Source organism: Motacilla alba, chromosome 11 (assembly GCF_015832195.1).
Source record: "Motacilla alba alba isolate MOTALB_02 chromosome 11, Motacilla_alba_V1.0_pri, whole genome shotgun sequence".
Taxonomy (NCBI): domain Eukaryota; kingdom Metazoa; phylum Chordata; class Aves; order Passeriformes; family Motacillidae; genus Motacilla; species Motacilla alba.
In genome coordinates this window covers 12,939,598-12,967,285 of record NC_052026.1, presented here as the reverse complement: position 1 = coordinate 12,967,285, position 27,688 = coordinate 12,939,598, and the positions used below count along the sequence as shown (strand labels likewise).

Sequence of the window (27,688 nt, the reverse complement as noted above, 5' to 3'; positions counted from 1 at the left end):
TTAGTCTGAAACTGTAGATAAAAATACAGTAATGAAAACAATTGGTTCTCTTTACCTCCTCTGGATTCAAGTAGTGAGCCTGGCAGCACTGAGTCTGACACTGTCCCCGTTCTCAGGCTGACTCAAGCGGAAAGATTTCGGCTGCTGTGCCCCCATCCCACAGCTGAAAGCCTGCGTACTGCCTTCCTGAAGGTTCCTGAGGAGCACAAGTTATCCTTCTGCTCCATGAAAAGAAAAGCCAAGCAGCATCTTTCAGCCTCCATCTGCATTTCAGACAGAAAGCGAGGCAGGTAGCAAGCGCTCATTGCCTCAAAGGGACAACGCCTGGTTCAGACATCAAAATCCTGTCAGCACTGGAAATGCGACAACCAAGTTACACCGGGATGCAAATCCTGAACCTGCATGGGTGGCTTACCCCAGTGCTGTCCCTCCACAAAAGGGGTTCCTATAACATTTCTACTGCAGTTTGAAGTCTCTCAGAAAAACCTAAACAGGGAAAGAAAACCTTTCCCAAGTTAAATTTACTTTATTTCGCTGATAGTGGCTAACACAACAAAGAGACAAGATTACATTCACTGTAGTGTCAAGAATGTAGGCTTTTTTTTTTTTTTTTAAATACACACTGGAATGTCAAGAAAATGTGTGAATTTGAAGTTCAATCCTCTTAAATAACATGAGATGATTTGGCAAAATCATCCACCTGAGTTAAAAAAAAATAAGCCCAAGTTAGCTACCCCATTCTTCCTCAGTATTTGTAAATAAATCATAGCTACTCTGTTCACCTAATAGCTATTTTCAACATGACACCTTATCCCCTAGGATAAATATAAATATTTTACTGACAGTGAAAGCAAGCAATTTGGAGTTCATACTAGTCACGATATCTTTAAATCCTCAATTTAAACATGCCATGGTCTTTAGAAATGGTTTTTCTTTACTACATTACTGATACATTTCACAAAGTTAATTATTTAAATTACATATGAATTATTAATTACAGATCATTAAACTAAGAAACAGAAATCTGGAATATGCCTGGTATAATTATACAACTTCTATTTAAAAATGTTAGACATTAAAGGGCCCAGAGAGAAAAGCATACACTCAAATTCTCTGCTGCAATAAATACGTTACAATAAACACTTTATCCTTTTTTCAGCTTATTTCTCCTATTGTGTAATAAACCTAAGGTTTAAACTTTCCAGACTTGGGGCATGCGGCCGGTGTGCTGAGGATACACCACAGACAATAGGTTTCCATTTTTCTCCTCTGGCTGTACTCCACCCTGGCTAAGGAACTGTCTAGCAGTGCATGCCTTTATTTGCGCCTTGCATTAACAAGGCACACAAGCTTTCGGACTTTAATGTAAATTAAATGTCAAGTGAAGATGCTGCCAACAGATATCACGGAAAACTCTGCTACAAGAGACCTACAGCTAATTATTCTTTACAGTGGCTCAGTCAATTTTCATACATTAATTTATGGAGCTTAGTTGAAGTCTGTCTCCCACCCACTTCAAACAAAGGAAAATAATTTGCCACAGTGTACTAACTGCAAGGATAACTGAGCCATCTAGCATACGGGGTCAGTGGGGATGGGATGGTTTCCTCCATGTTTTTACACAGGCAAACCACACATTTAATTGTCCTTGATTTTTTGCTGAGCTGCTTTTGTGGAAAGACCCCCCCCTTTGCACAGGTAATTTGGTTGGAGAGAGGCAACTTTTTGGCCATGCTATGCCACTGTTCCACATCTTCCCTTTGAGCATTTCTCAGTTGATAAAAGGAAGAGTGCAGAACACGCCACACAGGCACCTTAATATTTGGGGAGGGAGCCCCAAAGGAAGCAAGTCACTCTACTGCAAGAGCCCAGGTGCCATCCCAGCACAGTATCTTTTATTAAACTGCTTCCTTTCATATACAAAAATAGAACTGAAAGAGAAGGAGAAAAATCAACCCACCCTGTACTAAAAGTACCCTGTACTTTTGTCCCCATACCAAACCCAGGCAGAGCTCCCAGTTTCATGCAGCCTCTAAGTCCCCAGATCAGAGAGTATTAAATGAGCTGCCACCCACCCAGCTAGTCATGGCCACCACATTTAAATAAATGTTAATTCCCTGACTGCTTCCCTTTACTATGACTTTACTGGATTACCCCTTTTCATAATGTATCCTATTCACTTGAAAGAGAGGTGGGACCTAGGCTACAAACTCCAGTTGACTAAACAAATATGCTTCACCACCTCATTTAAGAAACTAACAAAAAAAGCAAATCTCCACATATCTTCATTTGCTTTGAAAGAGTAGAAATATTTTCTATCTTATTTTTGTCCTACATTTGAAATCCTTACTTCAAAATAAGATTTAAGAAAGTTTAAAGTGTCTTCTAAATAAACCATAAGGGCATATGTAAGAACAGGGGAAACAGAATGGACCAGCATCTCTGCACCACAATGAAAAGCAGGAGAAAAAAAAAATCATAATCACGTAGCATCTTTATTTTTTGTTTAAATACTTCCATAGAATTTTTACAGCCTAGGAGAAAACAGGAATAAAGGCATTCAGAAAGTTATACTACTGCATTTCTGCTTAAATGAAAAGCAAAGTCAGCAATGTCAAGAGGGTCTTTAAAAAGGCAACACAAATGAAACCCAAAGCAGACGCTGGACTGCCCCACCCAACAGCTGCTCTAGCGAAGAACATTGGAAGGTAAAGGCACAGACCTTCCCATTTCTTTTCTGTGAGCAAAGGACCTTTTCTCCAAAACTACCCACCTGTTCTCTTTAATTACTCACTTACAAATTAAAACAACCTGCAGCAACAGTACAAAGAAAAACGCCCATAAAAGACACCTGAAGGAAAACTCTCTCTTATCAAAGCAAGCTTTTTACCCTTATTTTATATATTTTAAAAGACAGACATTCCTACCTGTAGATCTCAGTACTGAGGAGTTACAAACCTGTTAATGCTGGCTGTAACTGCCACACTTCAGCTGCCTGGTATTTAGGCTTACACAGCTGTATCTATCTCTATTAATGTTCAAGTTTTCTCATCTTAAAAAAAATATATATAAATCAAACCTGCAAGTCCTGAAATGGCTGAGACAGTCAAGAGTCCAGCAAGACAATAAGAAAGCAGCTGCTTTCCACGGCTGAACACCACTGCCTGTAAAGCATCTATGTATTTTTTCCAGTGGTGCTTTATTCAAATTCTAGGAAAAGCATCAGTCTGAAACCAGTAACTGATGGGAGTAACAGTTTATAGGTTACAGAAGGATATTTTATTGTTAACGGACTGTACCATGTAGGAATTAGGAGGGGGTGAGGCAGCAGGCAGGCAAGAGGAGAGAGATGCTACTATTTTTTTTCCCCAAGCCGCTGCAATTACCCTGATGTGAATTTTTGATGACTTCCGACATATTGCATGGTTAATAATCGTTTCAGCTGTCATGTTTGGTTAATGTGGAAAATGCATTTGCTGCATTGTGATGCAGCACTCCAGCCACAGATTGTAACACCAGTTGTGAAGCTATTCCCTTAACTGAGCTGCATGAATTTGCACATACCATGAGGCTGAAATAAATGGTAGTTTGATTTTTATACAGCAACTGAAAGCTTCTGCCATTTTAGACCTGCAGAGCTGTCGGTACAACGTGTACAGGCAGATAATTTTACTGCATATTAATTGCTGTCGATGCTCTTTAAAGGGGAGCTTTGATTCTCCATTGTTTTGCTGTGTTTGGTTATTTAGCAGTTAAAAGACTGAGATACTATTTATGTTAAACATCACGCATTTTTGTGGCTTTACACGGGTTATTTAATTGTAAGCATATATACATCAATGAAACTGTCAGCACTACAGAAATGCAGCCTTGTTATTCATACAGGCTCAACCTACTTCTTCCTCCATATGATACTTAAGAGTGTGTATATATAACCTTGTCTTACAAATCGTTGCACATGAGGTGTGAAAATAAAATGATTGCACGTAAGGGGTGAAAATATGCTGCTTACAATCAAATGAAGAGAATTTTATTTGCAAAGTACCACTTCTTCACCTACACTTTAAGCATCAAACGGAAAGGTATAAGGTTACATAAATACTCGCGTGTGCCTTTCACTGTCACCAAGAGAAAAACAATGCTGCAAGCAATCATGCAATTACAAGAGGAGATGTAAAACAGCAGAGATGAAACCATGCTAAGAGCCAGTCACCCGATGATTAAAGTCAGGCCAGTGTATTCCAGCAGTCAGGTGATGGTGCCATCATTACAGTGCAGAAAGCCAGGGAAAAATCGAGAAACAGACCACCCCCATCTCAAGAAAAAAATTAGAAGCACCAAAGAAATAAAGAATGCACTTGCTAATATGCCAAATGTACAACCACGAAAAAGCATTTCACAGAATGTGTGTGCAACACTATCGGGAAGTTACTGTCACAGGTCCCAAGTGCACATTTAACCCACAGTGCCAACCCAGCTCCAGTTTGCAAACTGCTGGTGACACTCCCAAATTCAAAGTTCATTCTTTTTAAATTCCAGAACAACAGCCCTGCTGCCACATCACTTCATTTCACAGTTCAGTAATTCTGCTCACAAATGCACATCTTCAATTTGCAAACACACACATGCAAAAAAATCCAGACTTGGGATGTCTACGTTTAACAAAGAACAAAAAGCTATCAGGAGAGTGTTTTACTGTGCATGAACACTGACATACCTACAGAATCACCACCAATTCATTCTTTCCACTTCTGTTTAAATTAAAACAACACTGCAATGTGTACGTTAAACATGAAATATCAAAAAATATGGTGCAGGACATTTTATATGGAAAAAACAGGAGTCTCTGAATTAACATAGTCCTCTCTGGTTCGGGAGCAATTCCCATTAACAGAAGGTGCTCTGTGGCTCAGGCTCACCTACCCCAAAGGCACCATTGCACCTTGCACAATTCAGAGTTTTGCAGGTGGCAGAGTGATCTCTTAATAGTGTGTTTTGGCTTGGAAATTAGCAAACTTTATCTTAAAGGTGATTTTCCTCAAGTGACTGCAAGGAGCAATCCCTCCCTTGCTTGTGACCAAATCAACACTGAATATCTGAATCCTCCTACCAGGCACTTCATGAATGGAGAAGCCAGTTCAAATCCAACATTCTTAGAGGAAAACTGCAGTCAGTTGCATTGCAGGGAAAATTACTGATCAACCAGCTACACCCCATAGTGCAGGCAAACTCCCTTTTGGGAGAGGAAGGTTAATACATTTGCAGGGATAATTTAACTCTGGCATTCCTCCTGCATTTCTGAGCATCCATGTCTGGCACCATCGCTGCTGCTGGGCTTGCTTCAGTAACTTGCCACTCACCTCACACACACTGCTCTGGTTTTGATGGCTTCTCCCCCTACTTACCTCTAGTCTGCATAACCCACTAGTGGTGCAGAGACAGAAGCACCAAAGTTACACAGAGCTTTTGCTTCCTAGCCAAACTCTGAAACAGGTAAAGGTACCTGGAGGGACAGTCGACTCTTTAGGACAGACAGCAGCCTCCCAGGGATTTCAGCAGCACAATCATCCATCTGGAGCTGCTAGCCACAACTTTAAAGATGCTGCTTTTCTCAAGAGACATTCTCTGTTATTTTCTGGCGATATAATGCTACTGCAGAAGCTCCTTGCAACTGCAGATCTATGCATTACAATCAGCACAATCATATATCTGTACTTTATCTAACATAGTGCATTACCAGGGAAAGGCTTCCTAGTGTAGCTCAGCACAGCACTGTCTCCCATTACCTATGGATTTCTTAAAGCAACAGCTTTGAGGGATGTGAACAGAAACTACCCACCCCAAATGGCTGTTAGTGTAAACAACTGTGAGTGCTAACCCAGCTAAGATGTCGGAACTGCTATCTGTTTCACTGGCAATCAATTTAGTGGAGCGTTCAGTCAGCTCACGCATCAATCACTTCTGCACTCTGATGTGACTGTGGGAGGAGAAGAAGGAAAACTACTGTTCAGGGCCGCTGGGCCCCAGCTAAGGAAAACTGCAAAACTCTTCCTTCTGAGTAGAAAGCATCATATCTCCAAGAGAATGACAATGCAGAGAGAATGCAGAAGCTGTTAGAATAAGAATATCCTTCTCTGGATCATGATCATTGCCTCACTCTATCTCTGGGTGTTCACAATGACCTCCTGCCTTGCTAGGTAAAGCTTCATCTCTAAAGGGAAGGAGATTCCTTCATCACAACTACAAAAAAAATCAAAAGATGCAATCACCCTTACCTTAAAAAAAAAGACAAAAACACTGACAAATGGTAAAACATGGTGCAATCAACGATATAATCTCCTTTTCTTTCAGCCTTGCACTGGACAGAGAGAAGGTGGAGAATAGGACCAGCATCCCTGGATGTGCTCCTGTATTAGTGCTGTTTTGAAGCTCTACATTTTCAATGTCTGCCATTGCCGGTGAACATTAGCCAGCAAAATTGAGAAACACTGCTGGCAGTGAGCTGTAACAGTGATAGGTAGCTCCTTCCCAAAATTTCTTCTCTGCTTAATCCAGCACTGTAGCAGCAGCAGCAAATACTGCACTGTCATACTGGCTCTGGAGAAAGCCTTAAAGCATCAGCTGGTCCTCTCTGCAAGGCCAGCAGGGTGATTATCCAGCATTAATGACAGGCGAGGTCTCTGCCTTCAGCTCTGCACACTCATCCTACCCCTTCAGAGAGATGCAGAAAGAACAGCCAGAGAGTTCAGTCCAAGCAGGTTGTGGTGAAGAGAAGAGGAAGAAAACCCAGACTAACATTTCAACATCAATACAGTTACACTCACACACAAGCACAGCAGAGCAAAAAGTCAGGTTGACTGTATTATGATGCTACTGGCCTGCCTTGCAGGGGATTTGGGCTTTTTTGCAATGTGCTAACTTACTTGGACTAAGACAAATGAGCCATCCAGAGTCAAAACAAAAACTGGAATAGGGAAGTGACCAGCTCCAGTAACATCCACAGGAGCCATCCTCCTTCAGGGGAAAAACCACCAACATACTCACTGGGAGTTGCTGGCTTGTTACAGAGCTCAAAGGACACCTGAGTTTCAATACAGCTTTAGAACTAAATTTGTACCAAACAAGAGGCAGGATGTAAAGGCAGAGAGCAGGACACACCCCTGAGAGAACTGACTGAAGACCAATGCTTTGTGTGACCAGGCAGATACAGGGGGAAGTGAAACAAATCCTGTAAAATTAGAAGAGTGCTGGTCCCGAGCAGGGGAGAGGTGGGGGGAGCCCAGCCAAGCAGAGAGGATTAGCACCAACACTGGCAGTGCTGTTACTGCCATCCACACCCCAATTAGTGGTATCATTTGTCCGGATGAATGGGGAACTTGCACACAATTCGGCAATTTGACAGGGTGTCACTGAACTACCTCACGTCCATATTTATCCAAGAGGCAAGTGCAGGAACCAGTTTTAATTAGAGCCTGTTTGACAAAGAATCGAGGGTATTACCCATGCTCTCACCATCGAGCGATAATTGAGATGTAATCGTTTAAACAAAGAGCAACAAGTGTCCATTTACCCAAAGCCATTGTTAAATATCCACTAGGAGATTATTTTCAAAATTATAATGTGCCATGAATATGCAAACCACTTTCCATCTTAAGCATTGAAAAGAATAATCACCTTTAAAAAAGCTCACACTACCAAAAACCACAACTGAAAGCCAAACAGCTATTTTGCAGCAGAATTTGAGGAGTGTTTTAAACATGCCAATGCTAATTTAAAAGGAGGGGGGAGAGAAGTGATGGCTTTGCTTTGGGGCCATTAAACTCTGTCTGGAAAGCCCTCTTTTGTACAGCATTAGCCTGCTGTAAGTCTGTAATTATGAGGAGAATGTGTTAATTTTTAATTCAGATTGCTAACCCCTTTTTTATGTACAAACCCTGCATGTCAATCCCTCTTGCAGATGACTGTAAGCACCGACATGACCAAATTCAACCCTCGGTGCTAAAAGCACGCTCTCCCTGGGAGGTTTGGCACCGTGCATTGGAAAGCTACTCAACCTCGTAGTGAAATGGCTCTTTTATAAAACTGTCACCTCAGCATCGTGGCAAGCAAATCCTCTCGACCCACAGCCTATTAAACCAGAACCATATGGCCACTGATATTCACACCTTCATTTCAGCGTTCTTCTGTCTGGCTACTGAAATTCTAACACGGCTTCACAGGAAGCTGAATTCCCACGTCCCTCACATTCCCAAACACAGGGAAGCACAGGATGAGGAAGTTAACACTGCCTAGAGGCCCACACCAAGTTAATAGCTGTCAAACACTAAGCCCATCTTTCATCTCTTCTGACTCCTACTGATGCCAGCAATCCACGGAGGAGCCTGACTTAAGAGCATGCTTTGACACGGTCCAGCAATGAATTATTAACTCCAGCAGAAGCCACAAAGCGTCAGCTAGGAGCAAACATGAGCTTTCTATGATGATTAACCAAAATACAATTGTCAATGCTCCTGCTTCTCACAAAATGTCTCAGAATTCCCCATCAGATAAAGTCCAAAAGGCACCACACAGAAATGCACATCCACATGCATGAAAGCAGAAACAATTCTGTGCTTTTACCTTTGTTTCTTCAGGGTTATAGTGTCAGCTGTGAGTGGTCTGAGAGACAGCAATTATACATGGACTTGCAACACTAACAGAAGAGTCATATACGCGGAACCAAATCCATATTTTTAATTTCCACAGCAATCAATCCATCTTGGACTGGATAAAACACACTCACAGAAACTCGCCTGCGTATTCAGAACCATCCTTAGCCATGTTACATCACATAGCACAAGCTGTTTGCAGCCCAGGGCCTGACTGGGCACACAGAAGCAGCTGTGGCTCCCAGCCTGCTCACCAAGAGTTGACAGATGAAGATAGATGCATTCACCCCTTATGATGAGGAGTGCTACACAAAAGGGCAGCCCAGGCTCTTTCTAAAACCCATGGCCCCTCCTTGCCAGTTGGATGTAAGATATGGGCCTCCAGCAGCATTCCCACATTCAGGAAGAACAACTCACTCAATTCTTTGCCAAAGGAATCCAGACAGCCCTCCATATTAAACCACAAGGTGCCAAGAGGCAACAAACACTAGCGATGGACCTGAATAGACCTGCTGAATCCCAAAATGCCAAGGATGTTTGCTTGAAATGGGCTGCCACACCATTCTGAAATTAGCAGTGAAAAGCCAGGATGAAGACAGTATTTTAGGTTTTTCTTAGATAAGAAGCTAAATTTGTGCTTTTCCTTTAATTACAGCTAGCAGTTCTGAAGAAAGTAGCACTAGAACTGCTGGCCAGCATGGAAAATGTACACCCACAAGCACACAGGTTCAAGTGAACAACAGCAATTGTATGGCTGCTTTGTAAAACCATCCTTGCATTTCTCATAGTGAAAGTACGACTGAAATCAGTATTGGCATCTCAGCAAGCTTAATTAGAAGTCAGGTCTACTCTATTCAGATCTTTATACTGTGCTCATTACATTAATATCCAAGGGCCTTCCAGTCCTGCGTTAAGTGACGTGACTAACGTCTGTCAGTGTTGTTTGTTCCCTTCTCCATTTCCTGGAGGAAATGTGGCAACACAGTGTTCAAGCAGATCACAGACTACCCAGAGACTGGGAAGGGAGATTCCTTCAGCCCTGGCTCACACAGAGCCTGGCCATGTCTGCTTGGTCAATGGTTTTATATCATAGTCATGAGCAGAATGATTAAGCAGCTGTACATATTAAAACCACCAGGTCTCCTCCCAGCAGCAATTCCATGCAGGATTGACATGACTGGAAGACAAACAAAAATCTGTACTTTGTGGACCAAATTAAGTCATTTGGAGTTTCATCATTTCATTTCTCTGCCTGAATCTCCTCGCCTTGTCATCTTACATTAGATAATGCTGAGGATACAACTTCCAGCAGCGGAAATAAAAGCATCCATCTGTTGAATTTGACTAAAAGAGACAAAGGTACGAACAGCTTATCCTACCCTTAAATCCCTTACAAAACACAGATCTTAAAAGCTACAGAGGTTTCACCTGGCTATCAAAACTAGAAGACTTAAATCAGAAACTATTACTTTTGTACTCACCTGCCTTTCACCTTTCACAATGATTATTCATCTATATATCTCTATCCTTCTGATGCTGAAAAGTACTTATGTCACCATTTCTTCCAAGTTATAACCCAGCAATTGTTTGCAAAGACATTCTGAGGACACTGAGACAGCAGGAGAACGGGAAGAGCTAGAAGAATTAGCAGGGATCAAATCTTAGACTCAAGATGAAGGATTGGCAATGCTATATGTCATAAGGTCAGCTAGCTGGGGTTAGGCAGATGCTTCTAGTAAAAGCAAATGCCTAGAGAAAGGTCAAACTCAAGAATATAAACTTGGTAGAGACTGGGAAACAATGGGCTGCAGGGGATGAGACTCACCACCACCTTCTCCTCATTTGTCCATTCAAAACTTCAAAACTGAAGGTAACAGAAGCCCACTGAAACTGAGTCACCAGCTGTTAGATCAGAAGAAAAGCAAGGACTCATTCCAGGCGAGTGAGGGGAATGCACAGAGCTTTCATTTAATGCAATGTGCATACCCATACAAAATGGGGATTAGTCTTTCACAAAAAAAGGAACAACCTTTTCAAGTGTATAGATAAAGAGACTCTCAGGAAGGCACAGAGGCTGACTCAGAAAACTATTAAAAGGACAAAGTGACTTTCAAATAGAGGTCACTAGTTCAAACATGAACTAGATCAGTAGTGGCCAAGACTAAAGCATCTAAAGACTGATTAGTGGTGTAAACAAAAATGTCTTGTTAATCTTCCTTGAGCTCCTGCTACACAGAAGCCCATACTGCAAGATCCATGCAGAAAGCAATGCAAAATTTACTTTCTGTCCAGCCCCAGAGGAACAGCCAGAGCTTAGGTGGGTACCCAGAAACAAAATGCCTGTCCCTAGTCAGTGCAGAAGTGAGACAGGCACTGCTCCATTTGCTTAAAATGGCTAAGTTATTCATTCTGGTTATGACACTCCACCACAGTGTGCTTACATGTTTGTTGGTGGAGACATGTTATCAGATATTGCACTGAACAACACCCACGTAGCATCCATAAACAAGCATTAAGATCACATTGCAGGCTTCCAGTATTATTTTGTCAGAGAATTTTCCTGTGAAAAATACTTTGCTGATTCACTAATGTAATACAACTTTTATATTCATGAAAAACAGACCACCAAATGTCATTTATCCTTTCCCCCAACACGGCTCAGAAGAGGCTCCAGTTATCTCCAGAGATCTTGCAGCACTGCAGACTCGAATGTATATTATGAGAAGCCTTACTGCAGAACATCCTTCCAGAGGACACCCAAAGAGGGCAGGCAGACAGGATTCCAAAACATACATTTCAGTAATGAAAAGCAGTAAACACACAATGTTTACCACTCAAGAGGTACATACAGTAATGCAGCTGCTTTAACTTTGGTCATCAAGCACAACTTGGGTGTCTCCCATCTACCTTCACAGGGAACCACAGCTCTAACAGCACACCATGCTGTAAAACACAGACATCCAGTGAAGCATTATCCTTCTCACTAGTACTGGGCACTATAACTGAGGTTGCAGGGGGGGTTGTGTCAAACCACTGTATTTACAGGTGCAGCTGTGTCAAATCATTCTTCAGCTACTATTAAGCAAACACTTCCTTATGGAACTGCAGCTTAAGTAGCACAGTCATCATTACATACACACATCATACATCAATGCATACTTTTATATAAAATATGTGACTTTTATATAAAATATGTGTTGCTACTCAATTATGATATAGTATATTACTCATGTACTATTACTGAACTAGGATTCTGCAAATAACATTAATTCCTGTGTCTGTTTATTGGAAGCAAGGACATGCTGGAGGCAAAGATTTGGAAGACTTGATTTCCTTTTTAAAGAAAACTTTTATTAATGTTTGTTCCAAACAAGATCCTCCAGCTGCTGAAGTTTAATAGCACCCAAAATGCATTTTCCCTAGGGTCCTCCATTATCAGCAAGGGCTTTTCTTGCAAGATGAATCTTTCAAGAGATTTTCTTTGCTATCCAATTTGGGAGACTTCAGCATTCAAGGAATGCTAGCAAATCCTGCCCCTTCCAGGCCTTCTGGGGCACCTATTAATTTAACCTCCTGTAGAGAGGGATTTTATCATCTCTTCCTATTGCTAGTATCTAAAAAAGTAGAACAGAGCAACTTAAATTGGCATTGCAATTTTTTTAAGTCTATAGATAGTTGTTGCCATAGTGTTAATTAAATTGCTATATGGTAATGTCCTTTCTTTTCTACCTTTTAAAGCTGAACTCTGAATAAGTCAGGTAAGCTGGGACCATGCCATGTAAGAGTCCAGGGAAAGTGAGTGCAAATGATTAGACATTATATTGTACTCCGCACAAAGATGAGCTGAAAATCTGAAGTAGCTTGTTATGTTCTCTCTTTCCCACTTGGTATGAAACAGAAGACACTAATTTCCAAACTGCTTCATCATCTGTCACCCAAATTCAAATTTTTGAAAAAAAATCACCACAAAATTTCACAGGCCAACCACAGTAATTGAATGGATATGAACTGCACAGGGAAGAAAAAAAAAACAACTAACCAACCAACCAAACCTGGAAGTTTTTTTCCAACCTGGAAGTTTTTTTCCATCATCTTTGTATGTTTTAGAAAAATGGTGAACAATAGTGATGGCCACCTCTGCACAGAAGTATCAGATTTGGCAGACCATTGAAACAGAGGAATGAAGAAAATCAGATCACTGGAAACAAACACTAAGCCCAAGATATGCCATGGCAGATAAAAAGTCAGTTTTAACACAAATACCAGCACAAGCTTCATCTTGGTAATAATACCACTCACACTGATATTTGCTCAGAGATGGAGCAATTTCCACAACTTCCCAGTGAGAGAAAAACTTTTTTTTTTGCAAAAGTATCATCACAATTTCTTTTAAAGTGGTGGACTCTCAACAGGCAAAAAAACCCCTACCTTACAAAACTTTATTATTTAATGGAAAGCTGAAATGGCAGGGAAGGAACTGTATCAAGTCCTAGCTACAAGTCTAAGTGAGAGAGATTAAATAACGTTCAAGACAGTAGCCAGAGGGCAAACTTTTGGTTCATCGCCTTTTGTCAAATATTTCCCCTCATATTTGGAAGTGCAGAAAGCTGTTTTGGTCTCCCTTAATTTCCAGTACTTCTAGCCACAGTGAAGTATTTACTATTTGTGTAACTACTGGTTTTCAGCAGGCTGTAACAAACAGCAAAACTACCTGACAGAACCAGATAGCTGAAAAATGTCATTTTCCACCAAAACTGTGGCCATGCCACCACCCAAGCCTAGGGATACACATAAACCAAAACGAGCTTAATCTTTTCTGTTTTGTGAAGGTTTGTGTTTTTATAAAAGAGAGAGATAGCTCCTGAAGGATCCCTGGTTACCTGTACCACAAGAATTAGAAAGGAAAGGCTTCGGGTTAAGAAAGGCTTCTGGCTCACCACAGCGGCAAGTGATTCACAGCAATTAAAGGTTCCACCTTGTCTACCTTATCAATACATGAAAGTCACCCCAAATATCAGGACAGCTGCTTTCTACAGGATTATTCATGTGCAACAGCAATAGCAGCAGGCCTTCCACACCCATCTGTCCAAAACCTGATGTGGTCTTTTCTAGAAGCTGGACAACTGGCCATCAGCAGCATGAGCCTGAGACTCGAGCAGAAGGGGCTAAGAGGAACATGGACCAGTAAACCACACTGGGAAGTGTGGTTTAACCCAGGAACTGAGCACAGATTACTGGTGATGCTGCAGGGAGGAGAGGGCATGCCCCTCCTCACATCTGGGGAAGCATTACACAGTGACCACAACAGGCATTTTTTATGAGTAGTGCTACAAACATGCAACACACTTGTGAAGCTATACAAATAAACTTTCCCCTAGAAAAAACAATAACTAGTTTAAAATGAATAAATTAGAGCATCCCTTAATGTCTGTTAGAGGCTCAGCAAATGCTGGGCATGTCAAAGATCAAAGGGGAAAAATACCAAGAGGCACAAACCTCAGAACATCAGGATTTCTGTCAGCCTTCCTCTGTCTTCTTTTCAGTGTCTCCTGCCTCAGAGGTTCAATTCAGTATGTGAAGTTTAACAAAAACAAAACAAGGAAACTCACAATTGGCCTATTTATCTTTTTTTTTTTTAATCCAAACCACATTAGTACTTTTAGATAGACTTTTTAGATATAATAAATTATATTATAAATGTAGAATTTCAATATTCTGGCACCAAGCCACATTTTAATGGACATTCAAACACTAACTAAGGAAATGGTTGTGCATTAAGCCTATCAATAAGTCAACAATCAATACTTCAGTACTGCAGTAAAATACAATGCACCCTTTATAACTGCCACTGGCCTCATCCTTCTTTGTCAAGCTCAGCTCCTAATAAAAAAATAAGAGTCCTGAAGCAAGAAATTAAGAACATACTATTTCACAGTCATTATTAAGCATTTATCTTAAAGTCTAGACCTAATTGGTCCTCAGAACTGTAGAGATTTTTGTATTTTAAAACTCTGTTCTGACAGGGCAGAAGAGTCATGAATAAAAGGACAGAAGTTCAGACACAAAATTAATCAAGCAGGTCAACAGGTAAGAGCAGCAAACTAAAGAAATCACAAACAGCAGAGCCCCAAGCAACTGCAAATTAGGAGCTGGTTCCAACTTATCTCCAAAAAGCATCTCAGTCAAAAGAAACCAAAAAAAAAAAAATCCCATCAAAGCATACTAACATTTGTGTTTTAATCCAACTCATGGATTTTAATTGCCTGCAAAACATCAGTCCTGCATAATCCCTTGACATATCCATCCTATCAGTTTGATCAAATGAAGCCAAAGGCAATCTCTGCAGAGCACGAGTTTTGGACACTTTCTGGAAAGTGTGACCATCAGGCCATATTGCTCTGCAATAGAACAAATGCTTTAAAATTTTAGTTAACTCTGGCTTCCCAGTCAGTACCATGGCCATAACGCTGAGCCACCACTGTATTTCTTGACAGTGGAAAAAACCCACAGTTTTTGGATGCTTGGAGCAGCTGTGTATGTCTGCAGAAAGGTTCAGGGTATGCTTTACAAGAAGAAATGGTGGCAGACATTGATCCAATCCTGTGAAATGTGAATGTAAAAACAGGAGGACAAAACCAATCCAATTGATCATTTTTATCTCCACAGCCTAGTAAGCTCGGTACTGAAATGGAACTTCATCATGGAATGGCTAAGCCAGCCTAATAGTTTGTGTAAACAAGCCAACTGAATTCTCCATTTTCTTCTCCAAGTCCGCAAATACGCAGAGGGAAACAGAGAGTGATTGTTTCAGAAATCCCTCCACGCATCCCTTATGTTTATTCGCTAAAACCATCTTGCACCCCTGGGGTTTCAGCTAAAAACAAGCACAGAGCATGGCTGGGAATTTGGAAAGACTTTTTGCTGGTATTTTGAAGTCAGGGTATCTGCATCTTGAGGTTGAACTCTGCAGAAGCAGCCAAGGCTGCAAGCCTGGCAGGCAAGGGGCAGGAATACCCAAGTCCAAGGCTGCAAGCCTGGCAGGCAAGGGGCAGGAATACCCAAGTCCTCACAGCCCACGGAGCAGTTGCCAGTGCACAATCCAAGTTCAGGAGCAGGGTGTGTGCCCAGCAATAGCTTAGGCCAGATCTCTGACTATTAGGTTTTGCTACTTCAGCTCACTCTCTCTACATCAGGCAGATCCTAAATAATCCATCTCAGGTGAGAGTCACCACACTACTAAATACTGCTGCATAAAAGGACTGTATTGGGTAGCAGCAGTAGCTGTATTGACCAAAGTTTTAGCCTACAACTCTAAACTGCCAGCTTAGAGGGTTTTTGCATGGCCACAATTCCAGCTCACAGCAGCAACTAAAAGCAGTCTTTGTATAATTTCAGCTCGGAGAAGCTGAAGATCTGCAGACCAGAGCAGTGACAGCCACTGCTGCTGTCTTAATGACAAAAGGGTGGTTTCAGCAGAGCTGCCAGTGGACAGGTGTTTGTAGCACAGCTCCAGTTTCTTGTTTCTTGTGGGCAAAGGAGCTCTGCTGACAGTCTGTATGTACCACAGGGGCAGCCAAGGACTGCGCTGTTTAGCACTGCCAAACTAGAAAACTACTGATGGAAAGAAACAGCCTTGTTTTTTCACAAGGTCTTGTGGCATCTGAGGGAGTGACAGCTGGAGGCCAGTTAAATGTTGCCCAATATTGATCAGGATTGTGAACAATGAAGAAGTCTGAGAAAACAGCAAAAAGGAAAACATCCACATAAGCTACTTCCACTACAGAATCTCACAATCTTGTGAGAGCCGGTGGTAAATGCAACTTTTAATTCTCAGCTGAAGAAACTGATGCATAGGAAGGCATTTCTTGGACCCAAAGTCAAGCAATAAAAATCATTACAAAAATTGGATCAAAATCCAGCTTTCCCAATTTCCTGTAATGAAAAGCAGCTGCCACAGAAGGCTATTTTCTAAGCAAATATATGCATCAGGGGGTGCCAGTCAGGCAAAGATCCAAAAATTCAAGGGTCAGGTGCTATTCAATATTTGAATCAGTACAATAAAACACTGCATAAATATTTAAACTGGCACTCTTGCTCCAAAATACTCTTGGAATGTATTGCAGCCACTTGCTTTCAAAGTTTATAACTGACATTCTCTTCTTTCTTCTGTCCTGTGGAACCTCTGAAAAAAACCTCATTCCCTGTTCATCTCCAACACATGTGACAGCAGTTTGCTGGTTTGATTTGAATGCGCTGCTTTCAGCCAGCAAGTACAAACAGATAAATCTCAAGTGCTGAAATCCCATATCATTGGCTCTTTATGAGCTTTTGTTCTAAATCCACCCTCAGTTTCCCTGAAAAACCCAAACAAAAACCAAAGCCTGAAACTCCAGAAGACTCTCCATTTTACATCTCATTTATAACCTCTGTCTTCAAAAGCTAATTGCTTGGGCTGCATTTCAGTTGTTTCCACATAGCATGCTATAAACCAATGTAAGATGCAAGTTGTCATTAGACACGAACTATGGAGGACATACATTTGCTTAGATCTCAATACAGATCAAGAAGTCAAAGGCCAAGGACAAAGGCATTTTGATATTCCACATGTAATTTAACCTCCCAATTGTTTTAGCCAGTCATTACTATAAGTTATGATCTTGTAGGGCAACTTTTCCTTACTGTCAGTCACTATCTGTGCTGCCCAACCCCTATTTTTAAACTGTGTGACATTCAATGAGCTGGAAGTTGCTGTAACTGGAGGTAGAAGCCCAGCACATGTGCGCTGCCAATAACCCCCCAGCTGCACCCTCTGACAATTCAATACACTGAACTGCAGCTCTGCTGGAGATTCCCATCCTGACATCTCCACAGTTACACTCAATATTGATTTGCATGAACCTGCTCCTATCTCAGCCTTCATTTCCCTGTGCTTCTTTGTCCTAGGCCTGTCAGTGCACCTAAGCTTCGAAATAGCTGATGTTTATCTTGAAAATAAAGTTTAAAAGTATTTTAAAAGATGTTCTAGTGACACATCCTAAGAATCACCAAGTTTTTTTGTAATAAACACATTAACTATGGGCCACAGAAATTTGACATTCATCTGACACCTGCAGAGTTTTGCTTCTACTGCTGGTAGCAACAGCTTGTTCAGCAGATGCTTCTAGTAGCACCTAGGCAAGTTGTTCAGAGATTAATTGCAAAAACAAACAAATAAAAATCCAGACCCAAACCATACCCAAAAACCAAGGGACAAAATACAGCTCTTTCAGCTTCACTGGGCTATCAGAAGTAACAATTAATTAAAGCTTTGGTATTAATGCAAAAGGAGGCTCTGATGATCCCACAGGTAAGATTACTCTGATGGAATGTACCACAGTGTATCAAAACACTCTGAATTCATACAAACACTTCAAAAGGTAGTGCTATAATTAAATCATTTACACTCATGATGGCCCTGGAAGACTCCAGAGGAATTAGCTGTGAGACAGTCTGAGTAAGATTTGGTTGTGAAGCTGTGCCTATCAATAAACTAATGCACTGCACTGATTTCACAAACAGTATTGGAAGGGTCAGTACTTCAGCACTTGGCAGGGCCAGCAGCCTTACAAAAGCAGCGTTACTGTGTGACTATGGGGAGGTCTCTGTCTGAGGAAGAGATTGCCTCCTGTGGTGCTGATATGGTGTCACTCTTGATTTGCTCTGGAAGCTGCGAGTTCATTTTTTAAAAGATAATTAGTCAGTACTACACAGATAGGCAAATGATCCAATGCTGTAACTGTAGCAAAGGGTTGTTTCGAGATGTAAAAAACTTGAGTAAAATAAATCAATAAGCTCAGGAGTTGCTAAAACTCTGAGGTCCTGCCTACCCACTCTCTGTGCCCAAATTCACGTGTTTAACAGAACTCCTCAGAGTCTTAATGAAGTGCATTGACTACCCATCCAGCTTACAAAAACAAATTGCAACATTCTCTGAAAAATTAACTGTGAAAGACACAAAAAGACCTTCTCTTTAGTGGCATGTGGTAGAGACTATTTCACTCTATGCATTTTCCATAAAGCAGAGAGGTAGAGGATACCGGTCATGATCGTTTTCAATTTACCACTCTGGAACATCACTTAGGAGAAAGATGAGATCAGCAAGCCATTGCCTTTGACACCAGAAAGAGCCTCACTAACGGGAAGGCACAGCCTGCAGCAGCATGGACAACCAGACTGTAACTCCTGCACCAGGTACAGTGCAACAGCGAGTCTCTGCCCATATAAACTGCTTGAAGTAACTAATCAGCATATAAAAGAGGTCCAGCAAAAGCTATTTGCATTTTAGGCAGTGGCCATCCTTCTCCTCCTTCAGCATCTGATCATCCAGTTTCAAAGTCTCCATGTTTTGTCTGGATGTCCATAACCACCCAGCACACTTGCCACAAGACAAACACTGGTTTGCAAATGCCCAGTAAAAGGCGTGTTCCTTCCTGTGGATGACACCAACCAGGGGTGCTGATGGCAAAAGGACCCACCTCAGAGATCTGCATAAAATCAAATGATTTAGAAATTCCTTCAAGATGGCAAGATGAACCTTCTCTGGATCCACAGGGGCACTTCCCACATGCAGCATGTTCTGCTGAGCTGTCTCGGCAACATGAGTCTTTGAATTGCGCTTCCCACCTTCCTCTCTGAATATGTGGCTTCAAGCAACATTTGTTGCCAGGATGCATTGCTAATACATAATATATTGGCTGGAAATTAGTATTTCATCTCAGAGGGAGAAAATGTTACAGCAGCTTCTTCAGAGGCAATGCAAGCCGAAGAGTTTGAGGAAGAAATTTTCTAAGACAAACAGAGCAAACCTACAACCAAGAGAAGACAGATCTAGTGGAGACAAACAACTAAATTCTGCCCTTTAAGACAAACTGCAGATTCAACCCCCTGCAGGAAGGAGATCTGTTCTGCTATTCTGCTGCAGAAAAATGTTATTTCTCAAAGTTTAGCTTTGGGTTTTTATTATAGGAATAACTTCTGACTGATGAGCAAAACTCGCTTCTCTTTTCCTGGTGATGCTTTGCAAAAGCCATTCCATTTCTGGCATTCCTGGGGATATATGGACTCGTATGTAATGTTTCCTCACCAAATTCAGCATCCCTAAATATCAGCAAGAACTATCCAGCCTTCAAAAACAAGCCCCAGACTCTTCACACAGAGGACTGCCCTGCTGACTGGTGGACCCAGCATACAACAGGAGGCAGGAAGGCCTGGAGAGTCCCAGCTGCCTTCTGACAGCATTCAAGAGACACAGAGTAACACCCCTTACATCCTGAAAAGATTTCCCTGAGTGAAAATGTCAAAGCAAGGCAAAAGCAAATAGAGTAACTCAGAGGAAATAAGGAAAAAGGAAGAGAAAGCTAACAATTCTGCTATAGTGACTAACAGGGATGTAACTGAGTGACAAGTTATCATCAACTCTCAGCCAAAGATTTCACACTACTAGTTGATGGGAATCATTTCCAGCTCAGCGTCTCCCTGCTCCAGCAACAAGCCAGAGGAGGTGTCCACCTTGAGTGCTTATTTTCGTAATTCATTAAAAAAATCCCAAAAAACAAACCCAAAAATTTTCCTCAGACAAGGAAAACAAAAAACCAAGTGAACATTAGAAAAGGTAGAGAATAAGGCATCTAAGAGTATGATACCACAGACAAACAACAAAACCTTTAGCATAACTTTAGCTAATTATGCCCAGCAATGTCATATACTTTATCTCACGAGGAAATATGAAGCCAAAACATGAACCTCAAGTAAAACAGCAAAACAAAAATAAGAGAAGGGATATTGATTCACTGTATCTGTTGAATAATCAATATTCTTACCATGAGCAATGAGCAGCAAATTTTCTGGATAAACCATTTTTAACCTTGGAAAAATTAAATCAAGATAGAGGGGGCCTAAAAGAAATATAGCAGGGTTAGATCTGTGAGAAACAAACGAAAAACCAAAGTACAGAGTTCAAATGTGCAATTCCACAACGAGATGGATCTCTGCATCCAGCTTCCAGCATTTAGCTTTCACTACAACTTAAAGATGGTCACAGTCTCATTTAGTCAAAACAATGGCGAGTCTTTTGACTACTGCATTAGCACTGATTTCACATTCATTAAAACCTTCAGGATTTTGTATCTACTTAACAGACAGAGTAAAAGGATTTAAATATGCCATTTTCTGCTACAAGCCTTGGGGCAGGAAAGAAATAATGAATGTTTCAGAGTTACTGTATGGTAACCATAGCAAGCAAAATCAATTACTGCTCAGAGGATCTGGAGATAACAGACAGGTTTTATCATCTATTTGAAACGTGGTTTGTTCTTTTTTTCCTTCTGCATTTCCTCCCCCATTCTCTTCAGAAATTTATTTTCTCATACATTAGAATCTGGCCCAAAGAATCCGACTGACTTGTGTTTAGAGATAAGGATTTGTCATGATACTGTACATTATTCCCACCCATGCACTCCCATTTATCTGAGATTAAAAGCAAATCCCTCACAGATTACTACTTCTGCCCTTCACACCGAGTTTGGCTACACCAAACACCACTATCAGAAAAACCAAACAAACTGGTGTTATCAACAACACTGTGTCAGCTGGACAGACACCCTCAAAAGAGAAACTGCAGGACACACTCAGGGAATTGTCAGAAGCATGTGACATGGTCTGGGAACACTTCTGGGATGAGTAACATTAAAAAAAGGAACCAAGTAAGAGCTGGTACTTTAAGTGAAGTGTTCTACAAAGGGCAGATCTTGAAATCCAGTTGGTACAGGTCTGAAGAAAAGGAAACAATGTCTCTAAATGATGCCAGGCTCAAAACCAATAAAAGGAAATAAATTTTAACATAATCTGTAATTGGATTGTGGAGTTTACTGCCACAGGAAGATGGCAAGGCCAAAGCCATAATGGGATTAAGAACTGACTCAGTACACATATCGATATTGGCAGTACCTGGAGCTGAGTTAACACTGAAATTGTGGAAAGAAATATTATTCCTCGTGCTTCAGGATAACCAGTCTCTGACCACTAAGGAAAAAGGTGAAGCCTAAAAAGCAAGTTGATATCCCCTTTGTCTGTCCATGTTTCTCCTCTGAGTTATCTGGTGCTGAACACAAGCACGTAAAGGCATGCAAACAGATGTGTCCAAATGCAATCTAAGAAATCAACCACGACAACTTCACTATCAGCTAATCCCATATCCCTGAATCAAGCCTAGAACACCCAACTGAAAGATTTAAAAAGGTTTAATAAAGGTTTAATAAAGCTACTGAAACTAAGCACTGAGGTGTTTACCACCACCTTTCCTCATTCATCAGCCTCTGAACAGCACTTGTGTGACACTGGCAAACCCTCCCTTTGCTCCCTCAAAAACACCACACGAGACAAAAACTCTCTACCCCTTCCTCCTCCATCACACAACAGACACTGAAGATAACACATAATCCAGAAATTTATGCTCAAAAAGTATAGTCCATAGAGACTTCCACTGCAGTCACACCACCTAGCAACATATTTCATTCCTCTATTAAATTATTTTAAAACGAAATCTCTCCAACCTTCTCAAGCCATTTTTACCAAGCAAAAATCAAGCACGCTGTTCCAATTAATTTAAAAGATGCTCTGTTAGCTGTGGCTCATAATGCTGTGTAAGCACCTTGGTACTTTTGTGGAGTACCATGCATCTTGCATGCTTACTGAGATACAAATAATGGAATGGTATAGAGAATTTCCAACTCATCTCCCTAAGCTTCTTTCAGTCATTTCCACATGCATGGAAAACCAATGAGACATCTTGCAATAACTGCTTTTTGTTTGAGCAGTTTAATATTTTAGCTCAAAGTAAACAAATAACTCATTTTCACCCAAAATAGCCTCAAAGCAGAGACCTGAGTAAAGTGCTGGGAGAAGGTAATACATGAATTCAGGGCAGAAAAGAAAAGAAAATGAACACAACTGGAGTAAGAGAGAAAAAAAAAAAGAGTGGAAGAAAGATGAGAAATAAAGGATAGGAAAGAAAACAGGACAGTGAGAACAGAAGTTTTGCCAAAAATCTAAATAAGCTAGACAAATGCATGTATCCTTAGTTCTACCTCAAAAGACTGCAACTTTCTTTCAGGAACATATCTTGGCATGAATAAGAACTTCATTTTGACCTCAAAAAGAAAAGTTGAAAAACATCCCTGCACACAACCCAAACATTACTTCCACAAACTGCCAAAATTTCAGGCTGTTGTTTTGTATGGGGAAACTTAAGTACATCCACAGTTTGATGCCAAGTCACTGATAAACAGCTGTCACACTTCTTAGTTAGTGACTGTTTCAAACCAAAGCATGATAATGCCTAGGAATAAGATTTTGGATGTGGAGTCAAACTGATTAATTACGACAGGGGAGAGGAGGGCATGCACAACAATGTACCTGTGGCCTTTCCCAGACTGCCAAATTACACAAATGGTTCAGTAATAAACCCCACTGGAATTCATCAGTCCAGTAACACTTTCAAGAGGCTTGAGTAAATGAGGGGAGCTTGAGAGGAGGGGAGGGAGTTGAGAGCTGCAGCAGCTGCTGCTTTTCTTAATAAACTTGATGAACTGCCTCACTGGAAACAGAGCGTCCAGGGTTTTATGCTGTTTGTGACCACAGGAGTTCAGCAACAGAGTCTGGCCTACTCAAAATACAGATCTCCCCTGTGGAAGAGTGATTTGCTCACAGCACCATGAGGGATTAATTGAGAAAAATGGTCAAGACAATGCTTATGTAATAAAGACTAGCAAAAAAAACCCACAGAAACAATAGCTCAGGAGAAAGTTAACAACTTCATCTCTCTTATAGGTCAGCTCCAAGCCCCTCTTGTCTCATTTCAGACAAATTTGCTAAAGATCAAAATTCTTTTTTTCCTACTGCATTTGGGAAACTTCAGTTTCTTTCTCCTCTTTTTCACAAGTGTTAAAAATCCATATTGATTTAAATAGGTAAATGTTAATTTTTCAATTCCACAGCCATGGCTTAACTCCACTGCAACACTGGGACTGAAAGCTTCTGCCATCAGTGAGAACTCCCCTCAACAACCCCCCTGTATGGCTGTGAGCAGGGCTTCCCAAAGCCAAGAGCTTCCATTGCCAATTTCCACAGAGGCACTAGAAGGTCACACCAAGGTCCACTGAGAAAACTGGATTGCTTTAAAAATAAATATGTAAAAATAATTACTCTCCCCTCCAAATGATGGTCTTATACTGCTACTATACAAAATGGTGCTCGTATATTAGAAATCTTTTTTATCTTCTTGTTAATTTTTGACAACTTTTTTTTTCCCCTTAAATGCAACATAGATGAACCAGGTTCACTTCTGTGTATAATCAATTCCACTTTGAAATTCCAGCACAGCCCTGCAAATCTTTCATTTCAGAGCTATGATAAAGGTACTGGAAAACTCCAAATCCTCTCCTATAAGGTCCATACATTACTTGTAATGGTTTAAAAAAAGTTACAAAACAGAACAGGAGTTATGCTTTGCAAAAGCTACATTTGAGCTTCAAATAAATAAATAAAGCCATTTTTTAAATCCAAGTAAGTGCTCTATCACATGATATGAGGAGGGGGCAAACTGCCAGGTTGCATCTCAGCATTGCTTCTTCTCACTAATCTGTATAAATGCAGAGATGAAAGCATCCTACTAAATTTTTCCTGCACCATGAAAACACCAATTCCAACAGTTCATTTGCACATGCTGAGCACACACAGCCTAGGTCAGTAGCCAATACAAGCCCTCAGCAAGCACTAAATTAACTGGACAGCGTGACACTAAGAGGTACCACACTGCCAGAAATGACATCCTCCTGGTCAGATGCAACACAGATCCTGAAAGTCACTAATGATCCCACGGTACTTCTTGCAATAGTAACATTGCTACAAGCAGGGTGTTGGGGAAATTCTGCTTTAGATCCTCACACCCAGGTGTGCTCCTGAGTTCCAGCTATGAAAGGATCCAGCACTGCTACCAAGAGAAGTGGAGATGTCTACACCTCAGCACAGGAGAGGCTGCATTTTGGATATGTGATGTACAAACTCTCCTTATGTACTGCATTTGGTCCTTCACAGGAATACAAGTTAACATTCAATTAGAAATTGGAACCATTTTCAAACAAGGGCCAAGCTACATGGCAAAAGAAAAAAAACAAAAAACAGGGGTGGGGGAATGAAATCAAGCATTATGACTCAAAATCTGGTATGTTTAAAGATGTTTGAAGTATCTGTTACAAAAACATTTATTAAAAGTTGACAGTTGTCCCGATTTGAGATGCAAAGAATGTATCTGGATTAAGCAGACAGGAAATGTGAAATGTGCCAGGACATAGCAGAATTTAAATAGATCAATAAATACAGCTACTAGAAGCAGTTCCAAATTTTTCCATCTCATGACCTTGCATTAGCATAAAGTTCTGAAATATCTTTCCCACCCTATTGTTTACCCATGATGAGAGAAAGGCAAATCATGCATCTTCTCTCCCTGTTCCCAACCCCTTAAAGTTAAGAATCCATGAACAGAACCATGATAAACTGGAAGATCACCATACAACTATTCCAATTAGCTTGCAACCAAGCAAATAAACACAATTTTAAATAATTCACTATCAGAATATTTACTGAATGACTGTAATTTGGCTAACTAATGAAACATCTGAGTATTCTACTAAAGGCACTATGGTTTGGGTTTTTTGGGGATGTGCATATTTGTTTTTAAGGTTAATAAGGCCAGGGTCATTTAAATTTGCTGCTTAGATGTAAATTACCAACACGAGGGAGAAAGTCACGAGCAAAAAAATAAAATCCCAATATTCTGGGCTTTTTTTTTCTCCTTTCCTCTTTTTTTTTTTCTTATAGTGTTATTCACTCACCTACTTAATGCCAAAAAGAAGGGGGTGTTACGGTTTTGTTGGGTTTTATTCCATTTAACTTAAAACCAAAACAGACCCCAAAACCCCATGCTGGCTATAAAATAGAGAAGCCTGCATTCTTAAATCCTAGTCACATCCCAACCTACACACAGCTTGGTACTTCCCAGGGCATCCTTTAATCAGCACAGGCCTTGGGAGGCTCTGGGCCAGGCTGTTCCTTCAGAGGGGCCCTGGGAGGCTGTCGGTGTCAGGGAGGTGGCAGACAGGCCACTGATCCCCTGGCTGCCTGTGAGCTGCCCCAGCCCTGGCAGCCAGCAGAGAGCACAGGCAGGCTGCAGTTCCTGTAAAATTGTTACACATTACATAGAAGAAGGAGACATCAAAACACAGCAGAGCTGAGCTGAGGAAGTTTCTGTAATTTTTATTTCAGAGGTCCACATCCCTTAGCTCCATTTGCTGTATGTCAAAATACTCATTCTTTCTCCACCACTGCTTTCTTCAATTGTGTGCAAACTGCCTCTGGCCACATTTAATTAGCAAGATATTTATATTCTTGATTTACACACCTAAAAGTGTACATTAAGGCTAAAATCCTGAATGCAATCAGAGAGACAACCTAGGCAAAGAAGACAGCAGGGTTTGATACTAGCATGCACTAGAGTAAAGAGAGTACTAAAGAATGACTTCTAAGAACCTTTGAAGAGAGGCATTTTTGGAGCCAAACATTTCTACAGTTTTTGAAGAATTCCCAACTATGACCACAAACAGTATTTTTCATCTGGACTGCAGCAATGCAGAGAAACAGCTAATGACCAACCCTAAAAAAACCAAGGTCAAAGGTTGTCCTCTTGCATTCACCACCGTGGCTCTGCAATGGTTAAAAGGCCCACACAGCTGTGCTGGCATCATTGATTAGGGTGAACAAGGAAGCCAGAGAAAAATAAAGCCACCTTAATTTCAAGCTCCATTAGAACTGAAGGACTTGGGGGCGGGGGGAGAAATCAATGTCTGGCAAATGAGAAAGGACAAAATCTGCAACAGGAAAAATGCATTTTCAAGCTAAGCTAATGCAAACAATGGATGGTGAATAGCACTTGAGGTTGGCCCTTTAAGGTTGTGTCAGCATTTCCATTTATAAACTCTGATTTTAGTTACACTCTAGTAGATTACCACAGGCTTTGGTATTATTCTAGCAGATACCACAAAGTATATCACAAATGGTAACATAAAATAGCAATAAGAGCTCAATTGTTGAATAATGCACCCTTGCAGTACCTGATGTCAGAGTAAGAGTTTTTAAATTACGAGTCATACACGTACATACACACAAACAGAACATACAGGGCTGGGGAGAGCATCCTGGGACCCAGATTCTATCAACACTAAAGTAAAAGTTAAAGCTACCTTTGATACAAAACCTATTTACAGTACTTTGAAAAGCTTCAAAATACCCCAGATACTTAATTTCAGTCTGTCTCTTGTGCCACTCAGAGAGATTTCAGTCTAACCCTCTGCCCTCATTTAGATAAAAGCTCTTATTTCTGTATCTGGGCTCAAGAGAGCTACTCAGTCAATACTCTGAATATCCACACCCAAAAATCAAGACCAAACCCCAGTATGCAACCTTTCATTTCAGTTGTGCCTAGGTCAGAAGGCCAAGGTGAAACTTGTACAAATGAGATAATTCAACAAAATTTTCCTTCAGTGTAATGGAGCTAGGCCTTCACCTCAAACTTTCTAAGCAGATAAGCAATGCATGCAAGGAGAGCTTGTGTCTCCTTCTAGCATTCATTTCACAAATCTGCACAGAGCTGGACTGAGCCAGAAAAAAGAGAGCAAAACCATTTTTTTTAAATTACCACCATGACTCTGGGCTTTTATTTTTCAAAACAAGCATACAGGGGCCCAAATCTAGTATCAAGCCCAGTGAGGTGTTAAAATACAAAGCCCACAGTAAAGCACAACATACATTGTAACAGTCAAATGATCTTAGCAGGAATAAATCAGGCCTTGATCTAGCAACTAACTCCCACCTGGTACCCCAAAACTCAGTTTGAAAGAGCAGCACTGAATCTCTCTCTCACCTCCACACATAAACCAAAGTGCACAAGT

General features: G+C 40.9%; 1 protein-coding gene across 7 annotated transcripts in view; it reads right to left on the bottom strand.

The window, feature by feature from the left end:
* The window catches only part of NUP93 (nucleoporin 93), a 78,761-nt gene that overhangs the window by 40,184 nt on the left and 10,889 nt on the right, over nt 1-27,688 (bottom strand). Inside the window, exon 1 of one of the 7 annotated variants that reach the window (XM_038147986.1) lies at nt 3,080-4,414. The exons of 5 other annotated variants lie outside the window; for them this stretch is intronic. The gene's annotated coding sequence lies outside the window, so the exon portion shown is untranslated. Of the gene's footprint in view, nt 1-55; nt 3,048-3,079; nt 4,415-27,688 lie in introns of those variants that run through there. One more of the 7 variants, XM_038147987.1, reaches the window with a different exon arrangement.